The 13,803-nt window shown below is 44.4% G+C and overlaps 1 protein-coding gene across 1 annotated transcript in view; it reads left to right on the top strand.

The window, feature by feature from the left end:
• The window catches only part of STX5 (syntaxin 5), a 70,911-nt gene that overhangs the window by 44,844 nt on the left and 12,264 nt on the right, over positions 1-13,803 (top strand). The gene's annotated exons all lie outside the window — the stretch shown is intronic.

The following is a 13,803-nucleotide window of genomic DNA, read 5'->3' as shown; positions in this document are numbered from 1 at the left end:
CAAGAATCCTTGACAGACACTTATCCCAGGTTGTCCCGGACCTGATATACTATGATCAGACAGGGTTTGTACCCGGAAGAGAGGCACGGAAGAACACTATTAGGACCTTAATATGCGAGAGCCCGGTCCATCCCTGTCGTGTGCCTCTCGACAGATGCCAAGAAGGCGCTTGACAGGGTGGACTGGGATTTTATTAAACTAATATTCAAGAAAATTGGTCTGGGAGAAAGGATGAGAGCGTATGTTCTAGTGCTATATTCATCCCCTGGGGCCAGGATTAAGATAAATGGAACCCTGTCGGAGCCCTTAGAAATAAGGAATGGGACAAGGCAGGGCTGTCCCCTCTCCCCGCTAATTTTTGCCTTGACTCTGGAGCCACTATTGAGACATATTAGAGGAAATTTAAGATATAACGGGGATTAAGGTGGGAAGGGAGGTCCATAAAATTGCCGCATACGCGGATGACCTCCTATTTTTTTTTTTTTCTTTCCCGACCCAGAATTGCTCTACCTCGCCTGCTCGAAAAATTTAAGAAATATGGATTATTGTCCAACTTTAAAGTAAACTGGGATAAATGTGAGGCCTTAGGAGGAGTATAAAAGAGAATTTCCCAATAAAATGGGTCTCCCGGACCCTGACTTACCTGGTGGTTAGGGTGGCAGCCGACTCTAGGGACATTATTATTATTATTATTATTAATATTATTATTGATTTATAAAGCGCCAACATATTCCGTGGTGCTGTACAAAGTAAGAAACAAAAATGGGGTACATAATACAGACAATGGTGTACACTAATATACTAGATACATAATTAGTGACAAAATACAAAAAATGATACAGCATACAGACTACAAAAAAACAGAAGTGGTAATGACCGTGATAAAAGTAACATGATGAATAAAATGTATAATGATTTCCAAGACACAAAAGGGGGAGAGAGCCCTGCCCTTGCGAGCTTACAATCTAAAGGGAATGGGGGGAAACAAGAGGAGGGGTAGTATACGATAAAATATATAAAGGCAGTGTGTTTTAGGATACCTAGTAGGAGTGCAATTTGGTCTTAGGACAAAGGGAAGTGGCCTAGGGTAGCGCATATGCTTGTCGGAACAAATGAGTTTTTAGAGAGCGTTTAAAAGAAACAAAGGTTGGCGAGTGAAGGATGTGTTGTGGGAGGGGATTCCAGAGAAGGGGTGAAGCGCGTGCAAAATCTTGTAAGTGTAAATGTGAGGAGGTGATTCTAGAGGAGGACAACAGAAGATAGTGTGCAGATCTGAGATTGCGATTGGGTTTGTATCTGGAAATTGGTGAGGATATGTACCGGGGAGAAAGATTGTGGAGAGCTTTGTAGATTGGGGTTAGGAGTTTGAACTGGATCCTCTGGTTAATTGGCATCCAGTGAAGAGCTTGACAGAGAGGGTCAGCAGAGGAAGATCGAGAAGAAAGATGAATGAGACTGATGCTGAGTTCAGTACCGACTGGAGCGGGCCAGTTTGTTAGAAGGTAGTCCACAAAGTAGTACGTTGCAGTAGTCCAGACGAGAAATTATAAGAGCATGTATTAACATTTTGGTTGTGTCCTTGAGTGAGAAAGGGACGGGTGCGAGATATATTTTTGAGCTGAAGATGGCTGAGCTGGTTATGGAGTTAAGATGAGGAATAAAAGAGAGAGAAGAGTGGAATATTACACCCAAGCACCGTGCTTTGGGAACTGAAGTTATGGGAATGTTATTAACATTTATAGTTACTTCAGGCAGAGAGGTGGCCAGAGACAGTGGAAAAATTATTAGTTCTGTACATAGTACAGTTTAACTATAAAGAGATGGGGAGGGAAATAGCTAAAGATCTCCAGAGATGGAATAAGCCTGAATTTTCATGGCTGGGGAGGGTGAGTATATTAAAAATGAACATTTTACCGAGACTTCTATATGTGTTTCATACCCTCCCAGTCGCAGTGCCATAGTCTTTCTTCCAAAATGTTAGAAGAGACTTACTAAAGTTTATATGGAATGCTAAGCCTCCCAGGATAAGTGTTAAGTTATTGACATAACCTAGACAGAGAGGAGGGCTAGCGGTACCAGACCCCTATTTATATTATGTGGCTTCTACCCTTAATAGGATTGTGGATTGGCATAGATCCACACAAAATAAGAGATGGGTTAATCTGGAGCAAGAGCTGGAAATTATACAGCTAAGAAATATACCTTGGATGGGGTCAAATTATAAACCTACCCACCCGGCAAGTGAATTATTGGGGCATACACTAAACATTTTTTTTATAAACGCAATAAGAAAACTGAGCTCACGGTGTGCCCCTCTCCCCTATAACCGGTCTTAGATGATCCAGAATTTGCTCCTGGGATGCAAAGAAATGCATATCATATTTGGAGAGGGACAAAGGGCCTGCAGGCCCGAATGTTAATAGAGGAGGGAAGGTGGAAGGCACTAACTGAAATAGAAAGATCCCTGCAGATGGAGGGACTGGACTTTTGGAGCTTGGCACAAATTAGGTCATTCCTGAGTTTGAAGGGCACGAGGGAAAAGTTTATCCAGGAGAAATACTAGATTCGAGGATCTTTGTGAGAGAGAAGGGAGCGCTGTCCCAGATATATGCAATTTTGAATGGTCAGGGCCACCATACACAAGCTATTAGAGATAAATGGCAGGTAGATCTACAAAGGGATCTCACGGATATACAATGGAGGAAAGTACTAATATGGGCACATAAGTCCTCCATTTCAGCAAAAATACAGGAGACTGGCTTTAAAATACTAACAAGGTGGTAGGAGAAATTAGGAAAGATGCTTCAAGGAGCAGATAGGAAGTGTTGGAGATGTCGAAAAGATATAGGCTCTTTAACCACTTGCCGACCGCCCACTACCTATGGGCGGCGGCAAGGTGGCTCCCCCAGGACCGCGTCACGCGATCGGCGGCAGCACCTGTGGGACTAATTAGCTGGGGCATCCGCCGGAATCAGGCTCCACCCACCCGTGATGTCAATCTGTCGGCCAATTAGCAGCGCCGGCGGGTTGTGAACACCCCAATCTCGCCGTTACTAATGTATAATACACTTTGTTAAGCTAACAAAGTGTATTATACTGGCTGCCTCCTCCCCTGGTGGTCCCAGTGATCGAGTGACCACCAGGGGAGGAGGCAGCTGTGTCTGTAAACACACAAGCACACTGATCCTGCCCCCTGATCGCCCACAGCACCCTTCAGACCACCCCCTCCCCCCGATCACCCCCTCAGACCACTGTTTGCACCCAATCACCACCCTAATCACCCATCAATCACTCCCTGTCACTGTCAACGCTATATTTTAGACTAGGCTCAGCCACTAGGGGTTCCTGATCACCCCCCCCCCACACACACACACACACACCCTCAGATCCTCCCCAGACCCCTCCCCCATGTGTACTGTATACATCTATTCTCACCTGTAATCACCCACTGATCACCGGTCAGTCACCCATCAATCACTCCCTGTCACTGCCAACCCATCAGTCCAGACCCTAACCTGCCCCTTGTGGGCACCTGATCACCCACCCACACCCTCAGATCGCCCGCAGATCCGCCCTCAGATTACCTCCCAAGTGCATAGTTTACATCTGTCCTCCCCTCTAATCACCCATCAATCACCCCCTGTCACCACCTGTCACTGTTACCCATCAGATCAGACCCTAATCTGCCCCTTGCGGGCACCCAATCACCCTCAGACCCCCCCCCCCCCCCCCAATCACCTCTCCAGTGCATTAATTGCATCTATCCTCCCCTCTAATCACCCCCTGAGACACCCATCAATCACCCCCTAGCACTCCTACCCATCAGATCAGGCCCTAATCTGCCCCCTGCGGGCTTCTGAGCACCCGCCTACACCCTCAGATCGCCCTCAGACCCCCTCTGATCAACTCGCCAGTGCATTGCTTGCATATATTCTCCCCTGTAGTCACCTACTGAACACCTATCAATCACCCTGTCACCCCTGTTACCACCTGTCACTGCTACCCAGCAGATCAGACCCTAATCTGCCCCTTGTGGGCACCCAAACACCCGCCCACACCCTCAGACCCCCCCCCCCCTGGATCACCTCCCCAGTGCATTGATTGCATCTATCCTCCCCTCTAATCACCCCCTGAGACGCCCATCAATCGCCTCCTGTCACCCCTTAGCACTCCTACCCACTCCTACCCATCAGATCAGGCCCTAACCTGCCCCCTGCAGGCTTCTGATCACCTGCCCACACCCTCTGATCCCTCTCAGACCCCCCCCCCCCCCCCCCCCGATCACCCCCCTGTCACTATCCTAGTGATCTAAAAACAGTGATCAGTGAAAACTCACTTTTTTTAGTATAACCAGTGTTAACAGTTAGGCCAGTTATTTAGCTAGGACCCTTCGTTGGGTAGTTAGCGTCAGTTAGCACCCAGCCCACCACACCGCAGTCACTAATTAGTTGTTGATTAGCATCATCACTGTCGCTAATCAGCATTGCTACTATATAGTATCTGTAAGTGATCATTACTGATCACAGTCAGATCTATATTAGGGGCACTAGGATACACTAAAAACGCAGTGTTTGACCGATTAGGCCTGATCGTTTCGCCTGCACTTGCGTTCAGCCCGCCCCACCGCAGTGACAGAATTATTTTTTTTTTCTGATAACTGCAAAAAACACTGTACAATAGCTGTGGCGCTGTAAAGATCAGTTATGACTTTTTTTTTGTTTTTTTTGTTTTATCAAAACTCAGTGACCACAGCTTTCTACTTAACATGTACTCCCTTTTACTAGGTAGGTGCTCTTTTTCCTGGGTAGTCTCAGAGGAATACCCCCTAAATTTTGCAGTCCACCATGGCAAAAAAGGGGTATTCCGCTGAAGAGGCCGAGATTCTGGCCCAATGGGGTGAGTGCGATTGGGAAGCCTCATCTGAAGAATCATCCGGGTCAGAATACGAACCGGTGAACAGCAGTGGCTCTCTGACCGATCGCAATGACGAGGTTGAGGTCCCAACTAGAGCCAGGCGTACCACACCCGATGTCACTGGACCGCAGGATCAAAATCAAAAGCAGAGTGGTGCTAGCGCTGATCTAAGTTTTCTTGGTGAGGCATGCACCAACAGCGTTGCATCTCCTGGACCTAGCACAAGTACTACCATAGACCCTAGTGAAGTGGCAAGCACCAGCATGGTAGTAGAAACTGGTTCGGTGGCACATGCAAATGAATCGCAGCCACCAGCAAAACGGGCCCGTACTACCCATAGTCTCCCAGAGGTGCTGGCAAATACCAATTGACAATCCCCTGGTTCTGCTGCACTCGTACTGCCCCCTTTCACCTCCCAGTCTGGAGTCCAGGTGGAGACAGATAATCTAGGATCGGCCCTAGACTTTTTTCATCTGTTCTGAACCGTGGATCTCTACGACTTAATTGTGGCTGAGACCAACCGTTATGCCACACAATACGCAACCGCCAATCCGAGAATCTACCATGCCCAGCCTTTTCGGTGGAAACCACTCCCCAAGTTTCCAAACTTAACATTTTTTGCTCCTTTTCCTTAACATGGGTCTAGTCAAAAATAATGTATTGCGGTTTTATTGGTCTACGCACCCAATACATCACATGCCCATGTTCTCTGCTGCCATGTCCAGGTCACGATTTGAGAACATCCTGCGCTTCCTGCACTTCAGTGCCAATACAACCGGTCATCTAAAAGGCCAACCTGCTAATGATTGGTCCCACAAAATTTGGCCCTCATAGACCACCTCTCATCAAAATTTGTAGATGCTTATACCCCTGAACAGTCATTTTGAGGCATTTGGTTTCCAGACTACCCCTCACGGTTTAGGGGCCCTAAAATGCCAGGGCAGTATAGGAACCCCACAAGTGACCCCATTTTAGAAAGAAGACACCACAAGGTATTCCGTTAGGTGTATGATGAGTTCATAGAAGATTTTATTTTTTGTCACAAGTTACTGGAAAATGACACTTTGTGAAAAAAAAAAACAATAAAAATAAATTTCCGCTAACTATATACTATACTGCCCTGGCATTTTAGGGGCCCTAAACTGTGAGGAGGAGTGTAGAAACCAAATGCCTCAAAATGACTTGTGAAATCCTAAAGGTACTCATTGGACGTTGGGCCCCTTAGCGCACCTAGGCTGCAAAAAGGGGTCACATATGTGGTATTGCCGTACTCGGTAGAAGTAGTATAATGTGTTTTGGGGTGTATTTTTACACATACCGATGCTGGGTGGGAGAAATATCTCTGTAAATGGACAATTGTGTGTAAAAAAAAAAAAAAAAAATCAAAAAATTCTCATTTACAGAGATAATTCTCCCACCCAGCATGGGTATATGTACAATACACCGCAAAACACATTATACTATTTCTCCTGAGTACGGCGATACCACATGTGTGACCACTTTTTGCAGCCTAGGTGCGCTAAAGGGCCCAAAGTCCAGAGCACCTTTAGGCTTTACAGGGGTGCTTACAATTTAGCACCCCCCAAAATGCCAGGACAATAAACACACCCCACAAATGACCGCATTTTGGAAAGTAGACACCACAAAGTATTCAGAGAGGGGCATAGTGAGTCCGTGGCAGAATTTTTTTTTTTATTTTTTTTTTGTCACAAGTTAGCACAAATGGAAACTTTTTTTTTTAACCTTTATTTTTGCCACAACGTGTCATTTTCCACTAACTTGTGACAAAAAATAAAATCCATGAACTCACCATGCCTCTTAGTGAATACTTTGGGATGTCTTCTTTCCAAAATGGGGTCATTTGGGGGGTATTTATACTATCCTGGAATTCTAGCACCTCATGAAACATGACAGGTGCTCAGAAAAGTCAGAGATGCTTCAAACTGGGGAAATTCACTTTTTGCACCATAGTTTGTAAATGCTATAACTTTTACCCAAACAAAAAAAAAAATCCAATAAGTGTCGATTGATAAAAGACATGTAGCAAAATAAATTTAGACAACAATTTTATATAGAAATTTTACTTTATTTGAAAAATGTCAGCACAGAAAGTTAAAAAAAAATTTTTTGACAAAATTCATGCCTTTTTTGATGAATATAATAAAAACTAAAAACAGCAGCAATCAAATAGCACCAAAAGAAAGCTGTATTAGTGACAAGAAAAGGAGGTAAAATTCATTTAGCTAGTAGGTTGTATGACCAAGCAATAAACCGATAAAGCTGCAGTGGTCTGAATGGGAAAGAGTGTCTGGTCCTTAAGGGGTTTTAAGACTGCAGTCCTTAAGTGGTTAAAACATATATTTTGGGACTGTGGTGACATCAGACCCTTCAGGGAAGTGATGGAGATTGAGCCACCAGATGATCCAGGCTTCTTTCTTCTCCATCTTAATAGTTGGAGTATTGGAAGATATAAGAGGTTGTTAACTCACCATCTAATAGACAGTGCTAGAGCACTTATAGGGAGGCATTGGAAGTCAACAAGTCCCCCCTCTGTTGTGGAGTGGCTTGGGGAGGTCTCGCATATATTTAAAATGGAGCAATTAACACACTATTTACATGAAACAGAGGATCAGGGAGTAGAGGTCTGGGAAAATGGGTCAGATTTACAGGAACAGAAAGATATAGGAAGATCTTGGGAGGTGGAATTTAGTACGATCAGGCTGGGGCATGACTGGACAATTTGGATGCAGTGCCTTGGTGGGTCCTGTCTCTGAACACCCCCCCCCCCCCCCACCACCACCACCCCCCGTGGGTTCCCCACAACCTATGGCTGGGGAAGATGGAAGGTGTGATTGAAGTATGGAAGGTATGTGAATGTATTGACTGCATTGAGATGGAATATATTATGGCTCTGAGGGGTAATGTTTGGGGGATGATTAGATACAAGGGCGGACTGACCATTAGGGCACTCGGGCCCAGACTAGTGGCACACAGATCAGCGCTCCCTCCGGTAGCTGTACAGCGGTAAGTCTCCGCCCGCTGTCAGCCGCTCCCCACACTTTACAGATTCTGGAGGGGAGAGCCAGGAAGTGGGGCCCCAAGGTGAGGGAAGGGGGGGGGGTGGAACTTCCCTCCTTCTCTAATGCTATGCCCATCGCCCTCCTTCACTGGCTGTCTCCCCTCCTGGAGACACCTACAAGCCTGGCTGCATATACTGGGGGCACTTATAGACCTAGCAACATATACTGAGGGCACCTATAGACCTGGCTATACTGGGGAGACCTATACACCTGGCTGCATATATTGGGGAGACCTATACACCTGGCTGCATATACTGGGGGCACTTATACACCTGACTACATATACTGGGGGCACTTATAAACCTAGCTACATATACTGGGGGCACTTATAAACCTAGCTACATATACTGGGGGCACCAATAGACCTGGCTATACTGGGGACACCTATACACCTGGCTGCATATACTGGGAAGACCTATACACCTGGCTGCATATACTGGGGGCACTTATACACCTGACTACATATACTTGGGGCACTTATAGACCTAGCTACATATACTGGGGGCACCTATAGACCTGGCTATACTGGGGAGACCTATACACCTGGCTGCATATACTGGGGGAACTTGTACACCTGACTACATATACTGGGGGCACTTATAGACCTAGCTACATATACTGGGGGCACCTAAAGACCTGGCTATCTGTACTGGGGACACCTATAGGCCTGGCTACCTATTCTGGAAACACCTGTAGGCCTGGCTACCTATTCTGGAAACACCTGTAGGCCTGGCTACCTATTCTGGAAACACCTGTAGGCCTGGCTACCTATTCTGGAAACACCTGTAGACCTGGCTACCTATACTGGGGACACCTATAGACCTGGCTATCTTAACTGGGGACATCTATAGACCTGGCTATCCTAAATGGGGACACCTCTAGACTAGGCTACTTATACTGGGGACACCTCTAGACTAGGCTACTTATACTGGGGACACCTGTAGACTAGGCTACTTATACTGGGGACACCTATAGACCTGGATACCTGCACTGGGAAAACCTATAGACCTGGTTACTTCCACTGGGGATACCTTTTGACCTGGTTACCTATACTGGGGGCACCTATTTTTGGGGAACTGCTGCTGCCAGATTAAGTGTATTTTGAGAAACAGCTGGCAGATTGTGTATTTTTGGGGAACCGCTGCCAAATTGTGTATAATGGGGAACTGCTGCTTCCAGATTCTGTGTATTTTGGGGGAACCACTGCTGCTACATGTATTTTTGGTGATCCGCTGCCAGATTACGCACATTTTGGGGAGCCGCTGCCAAATTATGTGTATTTGGGGGAACCGCTGCTGCCAGATGTCTATTTTGGGGGAACGACTGCCATATTATCTGTATTTTGGAGGAACCTCTGCCAAATTGCATGGATTTTTGGTGAAATGCTGTCAGATTACATGTATTTTGGGGGGAAACACTATGGAAGAGTTCAAACTTCCCCGGCAGACCTTTTACACCACTGCTAAGGTCATGTATATTTTGCCCCACCCATGACCACTCCCGCATTCTGTTGCGTGACCACGCCCATATTCTGTTGCGTGACCACGCCCATTTTTTGGCACGCCGCGCTACGCGAGGCGCAGGGGTTTTATCAGTATAAAATATCACAATATAACATATTTACTGTTGTCAGTAAATTATTATATCTTAGTCTGTAAAAATATAATGGGAAAGGTGGGAAACACTGGTATGGGGGCCCCATAATCTCCTATTGCCCGGGGGCCCCATGAGTTGTTAGTCCGCCCCTGATTAGATATGAATGTAGAATGTATTTTTGGAACTCATTGTGCTGCTGGGGGGGGGAGGGAGTGAGTTATATGATTGCAATAAATGGAGTTGTTAAAATATGACACTTGTTTGTAATAAGTTATTTGAATTTGTTTGATTAAATGGAAATGATAAAGAATATAAAAGAAAAAAAAAAGGAAAAGCACGCAAGACCACGGTTCCTAATATCACTGCAGTGCTGAATGAACACCTGTTCGTCGGAAGCTGCACAAATCTAGATTCCACTGAAGAACTGCAATTAGAAAACCTCTGCTCTCAAAGACAAATGTTTCAAGGCGTTTAGAGTGGTGTAGAAACCACCAGAACTGGTCCCGCGAGCAGTGGAAAAATTTGATTTTCTCCAACGAATTATCCTTTTTTCCGACCTCCGGCCGAGTGTACGTTTGGAGACAGCCGAAAGAAGCCTTTCATCCAGACTGCCTTCTCCCAGCCGTAAAACATAGTGGGGGTTCTGTGATGATCTGGGGTGCTATTTCTTGGAAATCCGCCGGGCCAATGATTTCCCTTCATGGAAGAATTAACAGCCGAGACCATTTAGGAATTTTGGGCAACCAAGTTCATCCTATGGTGCAAGAACAGTTTCCTGAGGGGAAAGCCATCTTTCAAGATAATGCCCCAATCCATACAGCTAGAATTGTTAAAGAATGGCACGAGGAACATTCTAATGAAGTTGAGCATCTCATCTGGCCACCACAATCCCCAGACCTCAACATTATTGACCATTTATGGTCTTTATTAGAGATTCAAGTAAGCAGTCGATTTCTGCCGCCATCGTCTCTAAAAGAACTGGAGGGTGTTTTAACTGAAGAATGGGCTAAAATTCCTTTGGAAACCATTCACAATTTATATGCATCAATACCTCGGAGAACTGAGGCTGTAATTGCCTCAAAAGGTGGACCTACATCATATTAAAATATATTTTGTTGATTTTCAAGGTGTTTCCATTATTTTGTCCAACTCCTGTGTATATATGGGAAAATGTAAACTGCAGCCATTCTTACACTGTATGGCAGGGTTTTCAAACTTGGCACAGTTGGTCATTTGGTGTCTGGGTTTAATATTTAGGAAAGTGGGTGGAGCCTGCTACAGCCAATCAAAATTCACCTATTGGTTTTCAAGGGGAATATTTAAGCTGCTGCCATTCTTACACTGTTAATGCCAGAGGCCTCAAACCTGCTACTGTCGCTCATTGGGTGACTGGAGTTCAATTTCAGTAAGGGGGGTGGAGCCACAAACTGCCAATCAAATTTCATTACTAGATAAAGTGCTTCCATTTCACACTTTTTTTTATGCCAGCAACCACAAACTTGGTAATTGAGTGACTGTGTGTCATGGTTACAAAAAGTGGGCGGGAAAAAAACAATTTTCACTGGAAAAATGTAAACTGCAGACATTCTTAAACTTTTAATGGTAGGGTTCTTAAAGTGAACCTCCGGACTAAAAATCGACTCAGCAGCACTGAAAAGGCCTGGTGTTTCTTTAACAGTTTCACAGCATCAGAACTTTGTTTCTCTTATCCAAGCCTCATTTTTAGCTGCACAGAAGAAAACTGCCCGGGCTTTTTTCCCCTGATGCTGTGCAAAGCATGATGGGATTTCTGATGTTGTTGCTCTCGTTCTGCTGTTTTGGTGCAATTTTTTTTTTTTTACATTTTGAATTTGACATTTCAAGCCTAGCGTGTGCAGCTGGGAGGGGTTATCAGGACACAGGACAGTTGGAACTGTGTCTCCTGCTCCTTGTCACCTCCTTTCAACCAAAAAGATGGCTGCCCCCATAACAAAGATGGCAGCTCCCATGTATCACAAACATTTGCCTGTTCTTTTAAAATAGGGTGGGTAAAAAAATATATTACCTACCTATTCTAATTAACATAACTAATGTAACTTAATGACAGTATGTTTAGGCTGAAGTTCCCCTTTAAGCTTCGCACAGTTGATCATTGGGTGTCGGGGATTAATATTCAGGAAAGTGGTTGGAGCCTACAGCAGCCAATCAAAATTCACCTGTTTTGAAGGGGAATATTTAAATAAGTGCCATTTTCACACTGTTAACGGCAGAGGGCTCAACCCTGGTACAGTTAGTCATTGGATGACATGGGTTCAAATTCAGACAAAGGAGGTGGAGCCACAAACAGCCATTTAGATTTGTTTCATTTATATGGGAAAATTTACATTATTGCTGCTGAGTAACCCGAAAAATTGCAAACTGGTTCATTGAGTGTTTGTTTGTTACGGTAAGAAAATGTGGGTGGAGCCAACAGCCAAATACATACCCAGGCAATGCCGGGTCTTCCTCTAGTTATTGATATAACTCTGTCAGCAGTTTCTTTTCTGATTCTAAATTTTATTTCTCTCATTGTTAATTGAGCGACTCTGTTCTTGATTTTTTTTTTGTTGTTGTTGTTGTTGTATTCTATACCAATAACATATATTTTTCATTAAAAAGACACGTTAATAAAATGTGAGTAAGTTGGCCGACAACCACTGACTATCAGCTATAGGAATCACTGTGTGCAATATTATACTGCAGGTAGCAAGTATTTTTGTGTACGTGTAAAAAAGACACTGAAGACGGCCGCTAGTAATATCAGTAAAATTACCAATATTCTACTACTTAATTTACATAAGTATCTCCCATTCTACCATGACCTAATTCTTGCCCCCCCCCCCCCCTTCCTGATGCCTAACCTTAACCCCTAAGGCCCCCCTTCAATCCTGACACTAAAGACTTCCGCCTCCTAACCCGAATATTCTGCCATATTTGGTAACGTTAAAGGCTGAGTACCTATAAATGGCTAAATAGTGGTTTTAAGTGGCTATGAACGGTCAAATGCAGATTAAAACAGCCAAAATCATTGTTTATTTAGCATTAACTCCTACAGTGGGGACCATTTTAACAATCCGGCTTCAAGTTTTTTTTCCTCTGCATGTGAGACCTACAAGTAAAACTTGAAAAATTAGAATATTGTGCTAATGTCCATTTATTACAGTAATTCAACTTAAAGTTGAAACTAATATATAAAATGGGAACCCTTTATATGTGTTTTTGGATTCATTAGCTAAGTAGAGTCTGGCACTTTGAGCTCAGAATATTGAACATCTTCACAATATTCTAATGGTCTGAGATTTTTATTTTGGGGCTTTCTTAAGCTATAAGCAATAATCCCCAAAATTATATCAAATAAAGGCGTGAAATATTTTTCATTGCATGTAATGAGCCTATTTCATGTATTAGTTTCACCTTTTATGTTGAATTACTAAAATGGACATTTGCACAATATTCAAATTTTTCAAGTTTCACCTGTACATTTAAATGTGAACAAGCCCATTGATTAACATGGGCTGTCCCACCTAATGCTACTCTTCTATAGGCGATCTATCGCCAGCGAATATATATATATATATATATATATATATATATATATATATATATATATATATATATATATATATATATATATATATATATATATATATATATATATATATATATATATATATATATATATATATATATATATATATATATATATATAAAGAAACTTTCCAGCATGGTAGATCTAGTGCATTACCTCTTGAGTTACAGGTCATGCTTCATCTACTTTGGAGTCATTAACCACTTCAGTACCAGCAGTTTCTGGACCCTTAAAGGAGTCATCAGGCAACGTAAAGTAAAATGAGTGGTACTTACCGGGCGCTTCCTCCAGCTCCAAGCTCCCAGGATGTCCCTCGCCGCAGCTCTCTCCGCAGCCGTTCGCCGCAGGTCAGTCCCGCTCCCCGGCGATGACGTCAGAGCGACCTGGAGGTCGCTCTGTACTGCACCTGCGTGAGCGCTGCTGTCAATCACCGCCACGTGGGCCGGAGCGGACTGCGCAGGCACAGAACTACTGCGTCTGCACAGTCCGCTCCGGCCCACGTGGCGGTGATTGACCGCGCCGCTCACGCAGGCGCAGTACAGAGCGACTGACGTCATCGCCGGGGACCAGGACAGACCTGCGGCGGGAGAGCTGCGGCGAGGGACA

This window comes from Hyperolius riggenbachi, chromosome 11 (genome assembly GCF_040937935.1).
Source record: "Hyperolius riggenbachi isolate aHypRig1 chromosome 11, aHypRig1.pri, whole genome shotgun sequence".
Taxonomy (NCBI): domain Eukaryota; kingdom Metazoa; phylum Chordata; class Amphibia; order Anura; family Hyperoliidae; genus Hyperolius; species Hyperolius riggenbachi.
Note: the sequence above shows the minus strand (reverse complement) of the source record. Positions and strands in the feature narration are given on the sequence as shown.